A 6,000-nucleotide genomic window follows, 5' to 3' on the forward strand; every position below is an offset into this window, starting at 1 on the left:
TGCATGCAAATTCCATTAAGCATTCCTGATGAATGAGACTCCATACAGGACTGCAAACTAAGAAAGTGACCCCATTAGGTATTTGGACTGTATGTTATTCAAGAAATTATCTCTTGAACTTGCACTAGGATTTCCTGGCTCCACTTCAAGCCTCTCATTTAAATAAATGAGCAGCAGTGATGTGCTCTGAATCTTAATTATTCTTAAGATATCAATGATTACATTCTGTTATTTTGTGAGATTACATTAAAACTCACATCCCTTGATGTTTATTTTCAAAACTGCATAATTGCAGTTCTGCCTTTAGGCAAAATGTGATTTGAATGCCAAACGAACCAGTGGATGTTGTTGAAGGCTATTGTTTTGCTAAATGATGATCAGCAAAAATATTTTGCTTAAAGAGATAAAAGAGGCAGAACAGCTGTCATTTTTGTTCCGTCGATATTAGTGTCAGAAACATGTTTCATACTGATTTCTATTTTCCTGTTCTTTGTTTGAAAGCAATGGCCATTTAAATGTCGAATCAGCAGCAGGGGCACAAAAACTTCAAGCTTCAGGTTGTGAGTTCTGTCATCCGGTGTCCTATGTATCCACCTTTGCTCCACCATCGGTGATCTGCCTTCAGTATTTCAATTTCCTCTCGAAGCCTCTCCATCTTCATCCCCTCCTTTAAGACACTCCTGAAAACACTACAAGCTTTTATACAATAACAGCAAATATATTGCACTGCTCGTGCAGCCATGAACTGAATAGCAAACAACGCTTTCCATTATCACTTTTTATATTTTAAAACCAGTAAGTAAATAGAAGAAATTGCATTTGACAGGGAAGCCCTGACACACTTGAACGATTTCTGACAAGAGAGCCATGTAGAAAGAAATTGACATCAGATAATCCCATTTACAATAACTGTGACCCTATTCCTAACCTGCTGTCAAAACAATTGTCTGGGTGTTTTCCTTCCTTTCTCTTTTCACAAAGATGATGCTCCCAAATGTGGCCTCATAATAAAATGGAATATTGACCCAGTTTCCAGTCAAAGTGATTCTTAAATTTAGGGCTGTATTGTCCTGCTTGCAACAATACAATCTTGTATTTGCATAACCCGTTTAACCTACAGTAACGACAAAGATGGATCCCATGCTAAAGGAGTAGATTTTAGGAGGGGTGAGTAAAAGCTTGTAGTGTTTTCAGGAGTGTCTTAAAGGAGGGGATGAAGATGGAGAGGCTTTGAGAGGAAATTGAAATACTGAAGGCAGATCACCGATGGTGGAGCAAAGGTGGATACATAGGGCACCGGATGACAGGTTACAGTACTGAAAAAGGAATTCTCAAAGCACTGTAGGGCTCATGAAGGTCACAGGGATAGGAGGGCCATGGCCATGGCCATGAAGTGTTTTGAAGGAGAATTTTAAATCTGAATTTGTGGCTCTGTATACGGCTAAATTGGCCAAATTAAAATAAAAAGCATATAAAACCTATTTTTCCCATGGTATCAGCCCTTCACTTTAAAGGTAGACTAACAAGCTCAGAAAATGTATACCGATGGTTCTCAATCCAGTCACTATGGCTGAAAAGGCACAATGCTGCTGGGAGCCTGTATGTATCTATGTATATATCTTGGGCTTCCATATGCTCCATACTACCAGAATCTCTGGCACAGGGGGACCATGGACTTCTCAGTGACCCCCATGGATCTCCTCTTCTCTATCCCATCCAACCTCATCTTGCGAAGTGTAAGTTAGAATAGATAAAATCAATGTCAAATAAAGAACTAAAAGAAAATAAACTGCAAACTTAAAATTGTTAACTTTCTTGGCAGGAGAGATTGATTGCCAACAATTAACAATCATCATGTCATTAAAAGAACACTTAAGCTGATAATTACTGGACATAGGACCAAATCATTTGATCTCCAGTTCAACACCCAATGAGTAATTCTCCCCGCAATTCCCCGTGAATGTCTCTGACTCTGAGCTGGAGACTTGGGACAGTTCCACAGTTCCTATCTGAGTAGTTACCCAGGAAATAGTGGACAGATTAAAACTGAGGATAACATTTGGGTAACTACACAAATGGCCCCTCAATAAACCTCCTGACACTCTGGTTATCCTTCCAAACAGTGCCTATCCTTCCAACCCCCTGACTACGAACCCCCAAACTATCTCTCCAAATTCCATCCAGATCCCAGAATAACATCCCTGACCACCTTTCTTACCTACCCAACACACCCACCTAGTTACCCACCTCACCCATCATTTGATCACTCACCCATTCACTCACTCACTTACCCATTCACTAACATTTGTTTACAAATATTAATTCACTAACATTCAGAAGCGAGTGTCATAAAAAGGGAGTATGCCTTTTCTTCCCCCAACTCTACTACAATCTGACTGAGTTTTCCGAGGGATGCTGCACTCTGCATTTCTTGGACTGCGGGGTTTGGAAGACCCGAGTAGAAATGCGGAGCAGAGTCGGATTGGAGAAGTTCCAGATGCGGTGGCGATCCAACAATGACTGCCAATCCTCGGAAGATCCAGGCTTCCTACCTGGAGCTGAGGCTTATTAGAATTAATGTGGAAATGCAGCAACTTCATGAATATCATGGGGATGTTAAGGATGAGATGCCATTTTCACAAAGCTGGTAGTAGAATCAGCTAGTAATTTGTGATCATTTGAAATTCATGGGGCCTTTCTTCCTCTCTCCTAGATGTTGGTTGATTTGCATATTAATAATGTGTGTTGCTCCAGCACTGTTAGTTAATCATTAAAATGTGTCCTAATATGTACAACAATGTTTAAAACGGGACTCATTTCATTCATCTGTACACTTTACCTTTGTGTGTGATCATTAGAAAAAAGATCATGTCACCCTATCCCACATTAGTGGATAGTCTTAATTGCTTAAACAAGCAAGTTTCTAATTATTTTCCTGGTCTCCATGAAAACGTTTACCGTTTTTCTTCTAATAAAGCTCCTTCCCACTTGTGTTCCAGCCTTTGTTTTAATTCTCACTATTTATAGCCGAAATATCACGAATAACTTTCCAATGCAATAGGTGTGATTACGGAGACAAGATAACAAATTGCTTATTACTTGTATCAGGAAATAACATCAAAAGTAACACACAAGCATTTAAACTATCCATAATTGCTGCCTTATTTTGTTTGAAACTGAATATGGTGCACCTTTAAAAACCAGCAATAAAAGTAATCCTCTTCAAATCTTTTCTAAGAGAAAATGGTCAAACATTTCCAAATGAAGACAAAGCCAGCCTATAAAAGTTGATATACATTGCTGCAAATGGAACAAAGGCCCACCTGATGGGGAGAGTTAGAGGCTCAAAATAATAATTAGCCACGGCAGCAGCCCAGGGAAGAAGACTGAATTTTTTAAGCACCTTGGCAAAATGCAGTTTATTACAATAATAGGATAATCCCAATGAATTCAAAATTTGAAAAACCATCATCTATTCTTATACGGCAGTCAGTGATTTTTATACATATAGATAGAACATTAGCATTCAATATCAATAAAATAAATCAAAAGCTTCATTTCAATAGTCAATTTATTATAGATAATTCAGCATGATTCTCTCCTGCAAGTTATAAAATCCGCCATTAACTCTCAGTACATTTGAAGTCTAACTAACCTACTGAAGAATCACAATTAGAAACTTCAACATTTATTTTACTAATACATATGGACAATTGCAGGTGATTATGCTTATTATTCACAATGAGCTGCTAATGACATCTTAGGGACTTGTATCAGGTATAACAGCAGAAGAGAATTATGTTACAACCATTATCAAGGACTCTTTGTGAATGTGCATATTTTGTAATTCTCTGTGTTATCAGTACTTTGCTTTCTTTGAATCCAATAGTACTTTAATATTATTCTAATAAAAACAAATTAAGGAAATTTCGTGATTTGTCGGGTGGGGAAGACCTGATTTGGATGAATTGAACGCAGAGGCAAAATTTCCCTATGAGGTTCAGGGACAGGAGTGTTCCTCCAGCTCCCACAGTAGCAATCTTCTGACAGCCCACCATGCACCACAGCATCTGTTCCTCTGCCCCATCACCCTTACCTCCCAGGCGGCTGCCTGCAGTAGTCAGATGATCTTGCTGTTGATAGCAATCCACAGCCGAGTAACCATTGGTATCTGGAGCACATCAAAATGTTTTAATCTTGAAAAAGATTCTTTCAATTTTGGGCCTCCCACTGTTACATTGGCTGGATGCCCTGGGCCTGTGAAGTGTCACTGAACATGTTTGCTATCTAATACAAAAACCTCCCTCCATGTATAGCAAATGCACACACAATTGACTGACCTCAAAATGAATGGTGGGCTATGAATCCCTTTGTACCCCATTCTCAATGCTCTGACAAAGGGCTAATTTTCATAGCCAATTAGGTAACGATTACGCTGAAGTTCACCTATCCTGACTTTGGAAGAGTATCATTTTTTGTCTCTACATTCCTGTAAAACATCTCGGGATTTTAAAGGTGTTATGTAAATACAAGTTGTAGTTGTTCAACAGGGAGGTAATAAAATGAATGTAGGAGCAAATCATTCACTGCCTTGTTTCTACTCACATCCCTGTCTTTGCCATTTTGACAATGGCCTTTAATTGGACACCCCAGGCACATAGCAGGAGCTTCACTTACAGATGTAAGTTGAGGCCCTTTGGCATCAATAGGATGCCAATGCAATTTTGAAGTACCAATGCCCTTCAATCACATTTACATATCTATTTGGGATTGCTATGAAAGTTAGGCCGCCGATCAAGGGGCACCCTTCGTACTCCTCCATGCAAATTCCCAGTGTAGAATGTTGAAAAACACTTTCAAAGAGCTTTATGTTCTAAATTTCTGATGAGATATCCAGAAAGAAAACAGTCCCTAAAAGGCACCATCAATAATTAATCAAAGACAAACATACTTGGATGACGGTGAGGAAGAATTCCAGATCAAATGGTGGAATCTATAACATATGCAGAAGACTGCAAGGCATGGACCACAGTGGGTGGATATTAAATGTGAGATGAAGTACAATAGCTAAGCAACATGAAGCAATGTACAGCAGCAAAAACGGAGAGGATATCATAGAATCCCTACAGTACAGAAGGAGACTATTCGGCCCATTGAGTCTGTACCGACCACAATCCCACCCTGGGGCGACACTCCTGTAACCCCACGCATTTACCCTGTTAATCCCCCTGACATTAGGGTCAATTTAGCATGGCCAATCAACCTGACCTGCATATTTTTGGATTGTGGGAGGAAACCGGAGCACCTGGAGGAAACCCACGCAGACACAGAAAGAATGTGCAAACTCCACACAGACAGTGACCCGAGGCCGGAATTGAACCTGGGACCCTGGTGCTGTGAGGCAGCAGTGCTAACCACTGTGCCACTATGCCGCCCATGTATCTGAACATAAAATTCCCAATTTTTATTATTAAGTATTGTCACAAGTATGCTTACATTAACACTGCAATGAAGTTACTGTGAAAATCCCCTAGTCGCCACACTCCAGTGCCTGTTCGGGTACGCTGAGGGAAAATTTAGCATGGCTAATTCATCTAACCTGCACATCTTTCAGACTGTGGGAGGAAACCGGAGCACCCGGAGGGAACCCACGCAAACATGGGGAGAATGTGCAAACTCCACACAGTGACCCGAGGCCGGAATCAAACCTGGGTCCCTGGCACTGTGAGGTAGCAATGCTAACCACTGTGCCACACTGACAGTATCAGTTTAGCTCAGTTGGCTGGAGAGCTGGTTAGTGATGCAGACTATGGCAACTTTACTTTACCTGTGCTAACAATGCTAATCAAACACTGAAGAGACACATTAATCTCCAGACACATTAATTCAAAGACAAGATAAGTGATTTCAATACCATGTAACTAGCTGGTCAAGGCAATATGTAAGATATTGACCTGGATTTTACAGTGAGTAGCAAAACAGCAACAATCATTGCTGACC

Source organism: Mustelus asterias, chromosome 5 (genome assembly GCF_964213995.1).
Source record: "Mustelus asterias chromosome 5, sMusAst1.hap1.1, whole genome shotgun sequence".
Taxonomy (NCBI): Eukaryota; Metazoa; Chordata; class Chondrichthyes; order Carcharhiniformes; family Triakidae; genus Mustelus; species Mustelus asterias.